At 37.0% G+C, this 14040-nt stretch overlaps 1 pseudogene; it reads left to right on the forward strand.

Moving 5' to 3' along the window:
• The first annotated feature begins 3806 nt into the window (after positions 1 to 3806).
• LOC126582134 (notchless protein homolog) lies at positions 3807 to 12331 on the forward strand (annotated as a pseudogene).
• Positions 12332 to 14040: the final 1709 nt, after the last annotated feature.

Here is a 14040-nt window from a genome sequence, read left to right on the forward strand (position 1 = left end):
GTATTTCATGAAGCTCTTTCTTATTTGATAATCACCCGCGTGTGTTTTGTATGACTCTAAATTAAATATGGTGATTTGTCTTCTGATATATACATGTATCAGCAAACAATAATCACGGTATAATTGGTTGTTGAAAGTCGAGTCAAATTTAGATTGTTTTCGTGTCTAAAAGAAACATTGACCATGATATTCAATCGTGCCTAAAAGCTTGGAAAAAGGGTGGACGTTGTTTTCGCCAAAACCTTGGAATTAAGTGGATTATGCCTTTCCCCTCATTTCATGTATTTCTTATTTAGTTATTTGATCATGGTTTTTAGGAAGTTAACAACTTTGTGATTCCTTAGTTGTTAGTAATTAAACGCATGTGAGAGTTTAGAAGTGAACTGATTTTCATTCCTACGTTTTTATAAATGTAAGGAACTCAAGAAACAAAATGAAATCAATTTATATTCCTTGTAAATAAACATGCTCTAAGGAAGAAGGATTCGAAATTGAGTGCAGAGAGTTAACACACCCATGTTTGCATAATACACACACACACACACACACACACACACACACACACACACACATATGTCTCTAAAGTTTCAGTATGAGAATATTTTTGCTCACCACTCTCAAGTGATAGCGATGCTCACATATATGAGTTTAAATTTTGAGATCTATAATGAATAGACACAAATCTCAAAATTCACATCCAACGATGTTAGATAGGTAGTTAGTATTATCACTACTTGAAGATTGTGAATTTATGCATCCGTTTCATTGTTGTAGTTTATGCCGCATGGAAAATGGAGATAGAGTGAAATAATAAAATATTAAGAAATGATAGCTTCCTATTGTGACTCTTATGACAATCATCTAACATCATTAGAACCAAATCAATTTCTTTCAACCTCAACTCCTTCATGGGCCTGTAGGCCTGCATGAACTTTTCTTCTTTGTGCCTGGCGGGCCTTAAGAAGCCCCCAACTTATAGGCCTCAACTACTATGAATCTATTCATCCGGTTCTATGAAACTTGGGCCTAAAACATGTGTTAGGGATGGTGGACCGATTTAATTTTTTTATTTTTTTGGAAACAAAGTGGACCGATTTAATTATATCGTTTTTTTTATGCTTAAATCCATAGTTTACTAACCACAGTAACTTACGGTTGATTTGGGGTTTCTAATTAATGCTACGGTTTGGTTTAGTAATATTCATTTTTACTATGATAGATTTTAAGTTTAAATCTCGTAATAAGCAAGTGACATGTGTTTAGTTATCAAAAATTGGTTGTTCCACTCATGTTATGGTAGAAGTATTTATTTATTAGACTATACTTAGTCCATGACATATCAACTTAGGGCCCAACAGAGAAAATAGATAACTATAAGAAATCTCCCCAATCAAACATAACTTATCAGTTTACCATCTAATTCTAAATGCATATTGGTGTAAGAGATTCAACTTATAGAGTTGAGGTCCACGACAAATATCTGGGGTCACCCGTGTTCATACAAAAGTAAAAAAAAACGACATTTGCTTATGTGAAGGAAAATGTGTGGATAAAGTTGAATGGATGGAGAGGAGGATTATTAAGCAATGCAGGGCGAGAAATACTAGTTAAGACCATTGCCCAAGCACTGCCGGTGTACTCTATGCAATGTTTCCTTCTTCCAAAATCTCTTTGTGAAGATTTAAATAAATTGGTTGCTCGGTTTTGGTGGCATGATGATTCAGGGAGGAGGAAGGTTCAATGGACTAACCGGCAGACGCTTTGCAAGCCTAAATCTGAAGGCGGATTGCGTTTCAGGGACTTATATGCCTTTAATAGTGCATTATTAGCTAAACAAGCTTGGAGATTCACTTCTAAGATTGATTCTCTTGCATATAGAGTGTTTAAGGCACGATACTTTTCAGATATAGATTTTTTGGATGCCCGAGTGACTACGAACGCTTCTTATTGCTGGCGTAGCATTGCAACAATAAGGAAGGTGATCTCCAAAGGTGTGCCCTGGCAAGTCAATGATAGGGTGTTGGTAAGGGTATGGAAATATGGTTGGTTGCCTCGAGATAATTTCTTCAAGGTTATAAGTCCTATACCTGGGGGCTGGAGCGACGAGACTACAGTGAACCAGTTATTTATGGAGAATTAACGGTCATAGGATAATCAGTTAGTAGAACGAATTTTCTGTCTGGAGGAGGTTGCGTTTCTGCTAAGTATTCCGTTAGGTGTTCCTAATGTGAATGACAAACTTGTATGGCATTGGGAAAAGAATGATAAGTTCTCAGTTAGGAGTGCCTATCATGAAGAAGGATTGTGAAATCATGGGGATTACATCGGAGTCCTCAGGTGCGGAGGAGGGAGACCTGGTATTATGGAAGAAGCTCTGAGTGCATGTGTGCCATCAAAGGGGAAAATATATGTGTGAAGGGGTTGCTTGGACGTGCTATCCACGCGCTGAAAGCTTAAACGACGAAGAATCATCAATAAGGAGAAATGTTTGGTGTGTGGAGGACACTCGGAGTCAGTCGAACATGTCGTCAGGGATTGCCCTCTAACAGTTGCAGTTTGGTTTGCAGCCCTGGGCCTACATGTGCATCAAGTTCATGAACTCAGTTTGAAGGCATGGGTGTCACGGACGGCTTTGACCCTCCCCCCACAAGGCTTCGAGCTACTGTTGATGGTTTTTTGGAGCTTGTGGAAGGTGCAGAACGACCTGATATGGAGAGGAGTTAAGAGTGCACTAAGGGAGGTAGTGCTGCGAGCGGATGAGTTGATGGTTGCTTTCCAACAGTTCATAAACAACCAAAGGTATCGCGGTCCTGTGACCGACAAAAATGGAGTCCTCCACCCTTGGAGTGGTTAAAGTGTAATTTCGATGGTGCTTGGTCAAAAAACTCGAGCATGGGTGGGGTTGGAGTCGTCATTCGGGATCACAACGGAAATTTTTTAGCTGGGCTCTCAGCTTCTGTTGATCACGCTACATCTCCTCTTCAGGTGGAATTCTTAGCAGCTAGAAGGGCTGTATTGTTCGTGTTGGAACTATTTCCAAATGAGAGGCCTTTTTGTTTTGAAAGAGATTCTGCAATAGCTTTGGCAGCTATGCAACGTTGGGGTGTAGATACATCAAACATGGGGCCCTTAATTAATGTCTATTGGATATACATGTGCCACATAAGGCAATTGCCACGTTAGCACTAGCTTTAGAGATAAGCTACTTTTGATATGTGGTATAAATAGGCTTTATATTCTTTTCCTTTTCTGTTAAGTCGGTGTATGTAAAAACTGAAGATTAGAGAAATACAATTGAGCTTTCTTTCTTCCTCTACAAGATTACTAGGGTTTATTTTTCTAACAGATCCTTCAGCTCATACAAGAATGTTAAGAATGTCATCAATCACTTTCTAGGTTCCTTTCATCAGACAGTGTTATTGCATGTTCGTCGGGATGCAAATCAGGTAGTGGATAAACTCACGCGTGCTGAACTTGGATGTGTGGCTGAGATGCTTTGGTGTGGATACCCACCAATTTTAGTCCAAGATGCTTTAAGTGAGGATGATTCTTAATTAATTTGTGATGATTGTATTGTTTGGAGGATGGTTATATTGTTAATCCGGATTGAAATACCTGGCAAAGTTTTATCGAGGTCCATAGTGCACCCTATCCATCATATTGATGTACATATTTTCTTTATTTCAATAAATATCGTACTTCTCTAAAAAAAAAAAAAAAACTTTAGGGGCCTCATAAAAAATTTCCTGAAAATGGCTTGTAATAAGAGATTCAATTTACTTCGGATCTTGAGTTCGAATGTCCTCTCTACAATATCATTTTTATAAGTAAAAAAAAAAATCATATTGTCGAGTATAGGGGCAATGAATTATGAACAACTCAACTAATTTGTTGGTTGGAGGAGTCGAACCCAAGACACCGACGTGAAACCAAATGCCGCGACCACCGATGCATCTGACGAACCCTAATCCCTAAACCCCTCGCCCCCAATTTTTGAACTCGCAGAACCGATAGCTATATATAGTCCCCAAAATCTCAACTTTTACAAAAGAACGATTCTCCAACTTGGACATTTCATCTGCAATGGCTATGGAGCTAGAAGAAGCAGAGGGGAAGACTGTATTGTGCCTTCTGACGGACCCAGATGGGACTCCATTAGGAAGCTCCGTCTACCTTCCTCAGAACACTGAGCCGCAACACCTTCAACAAATCGTCAATCAGCTTCTTAAAAATGTATAATCATTTTTTACTACTTAACAAATTTTGCATCGTTCTGTTGATTTTTTGTACTTCCCCTCATTGAAGTTGCAGAATTTCAATTTGTAATTTAAATTTTGTATGAAAAACTGAAGAAGCATGTCTCTTGGGCTGATGGGATTGTAGCAATTTACGTTTTGATCGCAAAAATATAATTTTGTATGGTACGAATAGTTGAACACAACTAACAATAGTGGGTGTGGACTTTTGAAATTTACAAAATTTTTGTGGGCGTTATTATATATAAATTTGAATCTTTGAATCCCTATATGAGTCTATGTTTTTCCAAATTTAGTATATTTTAGCAAGAAGTGATTTGTGACATTTTTTTTGGATCCTGCTTCATGTGATGTAGTTTTCCATGCTAATATAAGTAATGAAGTCCGTGCTTCGGGTTCGTTCAGGAGGAGAGGCTACCTTATGCTTTCTATATACAAGATCAGGAACTTCTTGAGTCACTTGGAAAATATGCTGAGAAGAAGAAAAGTGAGTTAGATATTGGCAAAATTTTTAGTCAGCATTTCAGCTGCATTGATTGTGTATATCTTAAACAACGGCAACTGAAAGATTTTGGGGCCGCCTTTTCATTTGATACTCTTTTCTGGTGAAAAACCTTGGCAGTTTCGGTGGAGAAGGTACTCAACATAGTTTATCAACCACAAGCTGTTTTCCGAATTCGTCCCGTTCATCGTTGCTCGGCAACAATTGCTGGTAATTTATGCTATCAACCTTTTCTGGATTGGCTCACAGAATGCCAATTTTGGTTACTACTATGCAGTTGAGAATATAATTTTGTTTATTATTGTATCAAAGCTATAGAGGTCGCACTTGGTGCGATGGCAAGTGCCTTCGCCCATGAGCAGTAGGTCTCGGGTTCGAGACTTGGGAGCAGCCTCTCCATAAATGGGGGTAAGGCTAGCCGACATTCACCTCTCCCAGACCCTGCCTAAAGCGGGAGCCTTGTGCACTGGGTACGACCTTTTATTGTATCAAAGCTATGTTTTGTCACTATAGGTCACACAGAAGCTGTACTCTCAGTTGCTTTTAGTCCTGATGGCCAACAGTTGGCTAGCGGTTCTGGTGATACAACTGTCCGACTATGGGACCTTAATACTCAGACGCCATTGCACACATGTACAGGTTCAGAGTCGAAGTTTTATTTCACATTCCTAGTTTTTATACCTTTTGAACATTACATTATGTTTGTACACTATGAAAACTTTGAAATGAAACAGCAGATAAAATTTGCATATGAAAAAGAAGGAAAAGGAATTACAGATGATTTGGATATCTGAGAACACTTTTCTGGATTACAGTAGGGATTAGGGATTGATAATGCAATTACTTATTGTTAGGCTTTGTCACATAGACTGTAGTTCATATCCTTGCTGTGGTGCGCTTCATACTTAGTGAGAATAAAGTTCTTTCAATTTTTTTTTTGCTTTTAAATCTTTTTCCGCTTGACGGTTCACATTGGATTAAAGTTGATTACATTTTATGAGTTATAAGTTTCAAACTTTTTTCCCATAAAAATAATAAATTATAAGTTAAGAGGGTAGTCATTCTCTTAATTTGTCGTTCTATTACTTGCACTAACAGTGGACCTTGTTTTATTCAGGACATAAGAATTGGGTCCTATCTATTGCATGGTCACCTGATGGTAAGCATCTTGTTAGTGGCAGCAAGTCTGGAGAACTTCAATGTTGGGATCCACAGACAGGGAAGCCATCAGGCCATTCACTTGTTGTATGTCTCTATACTTCAATCGCTGATCATTATAAACTTCTCTGTTGTTTGTTTCACACTGTAAATCTGTTGCTTGTGATGCATATACGGAGAAACTCTTCTACATTCAGGAACTTGCTATACTTTAATGCTCAAAAGCTGAACTAACAGGAATACATACGTTCTCTTTTTCTCTGTGCATGTTATTAAGTAATGAGTTCCAATTCCCATAAAGAGTGAAGCAATGAGTGCCAGTATACTTTTTTAATACAGAATAAATACCCTGTAACATATTGTAATTTGTAATTAATGGTTTTATGTGTCATGAATTTTGACATCTTTATAACATGAAAGTTGACATCTTCTGCCTTGGGTTTGGATGATATTTACTATTTGAAATTTAGATTAAATCACGTATAAGGTTGTCTGTATGCCCATTTAGGCTCCATCAAGATGATGCCATGATGACAACTATATGTTCCTGAAAATTGCCTTTTCCTTGACAATCCCTTACTGGGAAGTATGCGTTTTCTATGATAATTGTTTGATGAAAGTATTATTTTATTCATTTGTTAGGGTCACAAGAAATGGATTACTGGAATTTCTTGGGAACCAGTCCACCTTAGCGCTCCGTGTCGACGCTTTGTAAGTGCTAGCAAAGATGGTGATGCACGCATATGGGATGTTACGTTGAGGAAATCTGTTATATGTCTTAGTGGCCACACCCTTGCAGTAACTTGTGTAAAATGGGGTGGAGATGGTGTCATATATACAGGTTATATTATTTTTCCTATTTCTTTCAATAAAACTAAACATTTATTTCTGATAAAAAATAAAAATGAAATATTTGTTAGTTATGTTCAACATGTTTATGTGAATTATATATAGAGACTTTTTGGATAATAATGATGTTCATCAATTTAAATGTTCCACTTACCCATACATCCATTTACACCTTGTTCCCTTGTGTTGTAAGAAGACCTTGAATTTTTTTATAATTCTAGATCTTGTCAATAGCCTTTCTCTAAACCCCTGTACTTAGAAACAAAAGAAAAGTGATTGGATGATCTTGAAAAGATTATTGACATTCTTTATTTGGAAAGGATTGTCGGCCAAGACTTCTAAGATGACAATACAGGTAGCTCTTATATTTTTGATATTATTGAGCTGAAGTTGGCTACAGATTTATAACAACTACCTCTATCTTAACTGTCACAGCTCCCAGGATTGTACTATCAAAGTATGGGAGACCACTCAAGGAAAACTAATTCGTGAACTGAAGGTAAGTATTACATCTAGAGGTCGTGCTAGTCTGGAACCTCTTTTTTTGCATCATTGCTCATTCCCTTTGTAAATATGTAATTTAGTTATTGACATTGTGATCACCTCATTTATTTTCCTCTCCAGTCAGTCGTTTGGTGTAGTCTCATGTCATAGTATTGTTTTAAATTATTGTTTATTGTCCATAACCTATAACTTATTTCTATATGCTTTATTGTTATCTGTGGATGTGTTAATTTCGTAGATGTTTTAGATACTGATAAGTGCTTCTTGACTTAAAAATAGTGGTTTTCTTTTACGGATTTCAACTCCATCTCATCTTTCAGGCCTTGCTTTGTGAGGGCATATAGACTATTCGTATTCCTTATTTTGTTTATCAATGGTTTTCTGGATTTCTTATAGTGTGCGTCTTTTTTATTAGTAATTTGAATTTCTAATTCTACTTTATAGTTTGGGAATTCGATTGTTCTGTTGTTCGTTATACCCTTTAAGTCACTGATGGTTAGTAATATGCTTATTTGTCTAATTTAATATGCCTTGTCCATGGAATGGTGCTTGTTGACGCTCTTGCATCTTAATATCTGTAATTTACATTTCATGACCTTTGATATTTTGTATGGTTTGTTTAGGGTCATGGTCATTGGGTTAACTCTCTTACATTGAGTACTGAATATGTTCTTTGTACTGGAGCATTTGATCACACTGGCAAGCAATATTCGTCTCCAGAGGAAATGAAGAAGGTAATTGTTTATCGTCTGCTTTGGTTGTTGCATTAATCTTGTTTGGTTTGATATTGTTTATTTTGTTCAGGTCTCATATGTTTCATTTATAACGAGTAATGTGGTTTTATTTTTTTGCATAGCGATACTTTAGTATCAAAAGAGAACAAATTCGGTACGCCTTTCACTAATTTTAAGGATTCAGGCCTGCCACTCAGGCATTTGTTTTTATCTTTGACATTAATGTTGGGGAGGACAAGATCTGTTTTCTTTGAGAAATGTACCTTTGAATCTCTGTTATTGCATTGTTTTTCAATTGGGAACTGCAAAGTCTTGACCTTTGATTGAACAATCTTATGCTGGAATACTAGTTTTGAAGTAGTGTATACTATGGATTTTACGGTGCTGATTCTTTCAGAACTCACCAAAGCTTGAAGACAGATTTTTTGAAGCTTTTCTTTTGAGAGTTTTAATAACATTGATTACCACATGTCAGTGGTGATAACCTCTCCTGATATATGCTCTCTCTCTCTCTCTCTCTCTCTCTCTCTCCCCACCACTTTTTCCCATCCATGAAACTAATTATATTTTCAATTTCTGACATATAGGCAGCTTTGGAAAGATATAACAAAATGAAAGGCAATGCCCCTGAAAGATTGGTTTCTGGATCTGATGATTTTACTATGTTTCTATGGGAACCTTCTGTCAGCAAACAACCTAAAACTCGCATGACAGGTCACTAACAGGTAAAATATTTTTGAATGCTATGCTCGGTTGTTAACTGTAGTCCAAGTTCCTGATAATTTTTGTTTGGATTGCAATGCTGTTACTCTAACAAATGCTACCTTAATTTTTCAATTTGTGTTTCTGTATCAATGTGCTTATGAGTTTTTTTTTTTTGAGAAGAAACAAACATTTTATAAAAGAACAGAGAAATACACAGAAGTGGATAAGAAATCCACCAAGAACAAAAACAAGAAAATCTCTCAAGAGGATCTGGCTACAACAACAAAACCTAAACCTAAATCACTTTACTGCTGCTAACATATCCCACAGTAACTGAGAAAGAGAGTAATTTTTAAAATCATTTGAAACTGAAGCCCAGAGGGCTGCCCAGAATCTTACTCTTCCCCAAAGTACTTCTACCCCCACACCGGTATAATCCTCAAAAATTCTTTTGTTACGCTCCAACCAAATGTTCCAAAAAACTGCCGAAACCAGACACCCCACAAAGCTTTAGCTTTCCTTCCAATTCCTAGGGCCTCAAAATTGGTGCTTAGAAGCTCGAAACAACCCTTTGGAATGACCCAACTAACTCTAACCTCCTAAAACAATTTCCACCACAGTTGAATCGAGTAAGAACAATGGAGAAAAATGTGGTTTACACTCTCCTTAGCTTTGCACAAACTGCACCAATGGGGGGATAAGCAAATAAAAGGGCTTCTCCTTTGAATGTGGTCACAAGTGTTGAGCTTCCCATTAGCCACAAGCCAGACAAAAACTTTAACAAGATCTTGTTTGTCAGCTTACCTGAGCTTCTTTCGTTAATGAAGGCTTACTTAAGTTCCATTCCTCTTTTTGGGGTGTCAAATTTTAGCTTTAGGCGTGGTCTGACAGTTACATTTTCTTTGTTTGTAAATCATAATGGTCCATCCTCCTAACTCTCCTGTGGTGAGTTACTATACAATCATTGAGAGTTAAGCTACTCGGGCCATGAATTTAGGATTCCATCCTTTGAAAAGATTTCAATGATGAACCGTCAACTTTTAACCTCCTGAGAAGAACGTTATCCTTGATGCTCACTTATTCAGTGCTTCATCCCAGTTCCCATTCCACACACGTAAAGTTGAGTCTTTAAACTGCATTTTATGTGAATTTAGTTGGTTAAATGAAAGGCAAATCTTACATTGTTTTAGAGCATTTCCTGCAGGGTCTGCAGCTATCTATACGTTATTATGTTTTAAAATTCAAGCCAGTTGTGAGAGCTTGTTTGGTAACATATTTCTGTTTTTTTTTTGGGCAAACATATTTTCATTATTATGAACACGAAGCTGTTTTCTGAGGAACCAAACAAGCAATTTCTTTTATTCCTCACCGCCTCTTACTACAACTAAAAAAATGTCATGCCAATCAGCAGACTATTGATTTCATCTTTAGTTCTGCAAGTTAATTATGATCAATTTTCCAATTTTCATCTTTCAGTCACATGTTTTATTTCATAGTGGATGAACTGATGCAATTTTGAGTTGCCAAAATACGCACAATGCATCTACGTTGCAGCACAAGCCTTAAAACTTAGAGCTATAATTACTGTAGTTGGAAGTTTTTTTCATTTAAGCTTTATAATGGATCTATGAAAATGTTTTCTTGGTATCAGCTTGTAAACCACATCTGCTTTTCACCTGATGGGCAATGGATAGCAAGTGCCTCATTTGATAGGTCTGTCAAGTTATGGAACGGTACTACAGGAAAATTTGTTGCAGCATTCCGAGGCCATGTTGGCCCTGTCTACCAGATCAGGTCTGAATTGATATCAATTCTTTCTGTTTTTCGAATGCTTATGTTGTATGGCTAATTATTACATGTTGCCTCACAGCTGGTCGGCAGACAGTAGGCTACTTTTAAGTGGCAGCAAAGATTCAACTCTCAAGGTAAACCATTTACTGGTTATGAACTTTTTATTGTTTGGTGGTGATAAGGATTCCTATTAAAAAGAGTGAGATTGTAAGATTTCACATTGCATTAGAAACACATCATGAAACGTAATGTGGTGTAAGTGGAAAAAATAATTGACATGTGGTTTCTTCATATTTTGATAATTCTACATGTCACGAAAAGAATAATCTCAAATTTTACTAATGGTTTAAATCCCAGTTCTGGTAAACTAGATATAAGTTTCCATATGACGTTCAAATAACTTGAGTTTGTATACCAACCCCTATCAACCCCTGATATTGTTTTCATCGTCCACAAAATAAAGTGTTATCTTTTAATTTCTGTTAATGATTTCACCACTATAAGGCAGATTATTAGCTTTGACCTGGTAGTTTGTGGTTATGTACATTGGTATAACCTTGATTTCTATTTTTAGTTTCCTGATTACTGAATATTTCCATCACGTATGAACACCAATTTTTGAGCAACTAACTTCAGATTCCTTACACTTGTTTTGTTATTGTGTACCTTTGCCTGCGCTATGCCCATTTTGGTTGTGGTGGAGTTTTTTGGGATTGATTTTTTTCTTTCAATCATATAGGTTTGGGATATCAGGGCACGGGCGCTAAAACAAGACCTTCCAGGCCATGCAGATGAGGTATATATTTTCCCTTCACCTCAACTGTACTGATACACTTGGTTTAAAAAAAAAAAAAATTGGTTTAAAAAAACTGTACTGATACACTGTTTCGTTTACTGAAGCATGCTTGGAGGAGGATGGAAACATAGAGATATAGGAAGATTCCCAAAAACAGATACCAATTCCAAACTGTAGGAAGACATCAACTAAATCAATTGACCCTAACGTACAGCAATGCATGTGTACTTAAGCAAGTCTTCTAATTGTACTCCTCTGAATATTCACAAAGACAAGTTGGGCTACTTTGAGGGAACCCAAGGCCTCCAGAGTTTTATTGTCTGGTGGCCTTTATATTCATTCCACCTGTTATATAAGGACACAGCAGTTAATGCTGCGAATGAAGGAAGACAAATGCACCCATGATAAGATTTATGCAGAGAGTATACATGCCCTCGTTATATTGATCCATGGTAAGACCCATTTTTGAATGTTGAATTTGTTTTTGAAAGGTTTTTGCTGTCGATTGGAGTCCAGATGGTGGGAAGGTTGCTTCTGGTGGTAAGGATAGAGTTCTGAAGCTATGGATGGGCTAGATTAATGGTAGGCCATAGTACGAGCAACTACATGATTGAAATACACAATGGTAGTAATTGTGCATTGAAGTATTTGGCACCGTATACATAATGTATACTATACGACTACGGGGATATGAACAAGGATTTGGGAATCTAAGTATCAGTCACAAGAAAGGTTGACATGAAAAGCTCCTAAATCAGAATTAAAGTTTTTGATGCATTGGGTGCAAGCATTCTGCGTGGTCGAGCATTTTCGGAGCTGTCTGATGTGGAATAGCAGGGCAGTTAAGTTTTCTTCATTAGAGTTGTGCCATAAAGTAGTTTTATATATTTCTTTCCTGAACTAATATTTGTTTTTGGTTATATTGGAGGGAAACGAACCCTGAACTAATATTTTACGTTAGTACTCTGGAAATGTATACCTGCAGCTGATTCCGGTCTTCTGCTGTCATGCCAATATATGCTTATATCATTTCTTAGCTCTCATGCTGGATTCGATGGTCGTTTTTGTTGAAATAATAACCCTCGCTAAAACTGAAAAATAAAAAGAAAGTGCAATTAGTAATTACATGCAACATGAATTTTGTTGTTTCTTAGCACATACGCATCAAGAGTATTAGGTGCGGGAGATTTGAAAGGGATAAGGTGGCGGCGACTGTAAGAAGGCTTTTGCAGTGAGGAGAAAGGGTGGGCTGGATTGGTTTTTTGCGGGGCTTTGGTGGCTGTGTAGCCTGTCACGGTGGGAAATCTAGAACTTGGCTGCTGTTCTGTGGTGGAGATGATGCCGGAATAATTTGAAGACAATAGGGCCTCACTGTCGCCGGCAAATTTTACCGTCGAGCAACTAGATATGATGGACTTGAGACTGGGGGCTCCGGCAAATTGAATAATAGGAAAACTAATGAAAAGGACTTGAAAACTTTGAGTTTTAATGATAAGGACAAAATAAAGGGTAAAGTGAATAGTATCAGGATTGACTTTTTAGTGTAAAAATATGGTTTTTCGTTAAAATGAACAGTACCAGGTGCTTTTCGTTAAAATTCCCAATAATAATTATATACCCCGCACTTACTCATATCCGTTAAATACCCTAATTTTCATCTCAAAATTTGTCCTATTTGGTGCAGTTACTCGCGGGAAGCGATTTTGACGGTTAAATTGCCATCCGTACATTTAATTTTCCAAAACACTTTGTATCAACATTGAAGCAGTTAATGTCATAGATGTAGTTGTTAGTATGTAAGTTGTTGAGCTGATTAGTACACATTACAAGATTGTTATGTGTGTCATGTCTCAGCTCATAGGCTGAGCTATTGTGTAAAATTGTGGTGTGTTGATCAAGTCTCATAGGGCTTATCATTTGACAAGTGTTTTGATCTTAAGATAGGTTGTAATGGTTGGTTGAGATTGAATTGAGGTTATGTCTCTCTCTCTCATCTTTGTCATCAGTTAAATTGTCTCTTCGGGTTGTTATGCCCTGTATGAAATATACTGATAGAAACTGAAAGGTTATGCTCTGTGTGTGTGCTCTCTCTCTGATTTCATCTTCTAAATCTTTCTAAATATCTCTCTCAAATCCTGTTAGACTTATTTTGTATAGTTGTGTTACTGGATTCCAACAGTAGTCATGTAGTCGATACCAGGAATTACAAAGTCGTTTTAAAAAGCTTGGCAGCTCAAGATGTGAAAAAGCTCAAGTGACTTCAACTTAAGTATTTGAACAATGAGGTAAACCAAAATACATTCAGTAGATATATGTGGTATTTTTTTCTCAATACAAATCGAAAGCTGCACATTCTCCGCTCGCTTCCACAATTTAGTGTCTTGAAGAATGGTGGATACAAATCGAAAAGCGAGAGAGAGAAAAGCGATAATTTGCAGTGCGGATAAGAACATAATCGTATGAATCTCGCATTATATTTTTTTCGAGATGGGCGTTTCTGAAATCAGGGCTGCTAATTAAAGTGTTCCAAGATTTGCAGACACATCTGAACCGTAAAAGAGATTTCACAGGTAATCTTACAAGGATTTCAAACAAGATTTCTTCTGGGATATGTTTTCTTCTTCGTCTTCTTTCATAAGTCAAACATATTGAAGCTAAACAAAAGGCCTAATTACCAGAACATGCAAAGCATTCTGAAATGACAATTCCACACACCATTTCCAGAAACCCAAATCAAGAAAAGCT

This window comes from Malus sylvestris, chromosome 9, assembly GCF_916048215.2.
Source record: "Malus sylvestris chromosome 9, drMalSylv7.2, whole genome shotgun sequence".
Classification (NCBI taxonomy): Eukaryota; Viridiplantae; Streptophyta; class Magnoliopsida; order Rosales; family Rosaceae; genus Malus; species Malus sylvestris.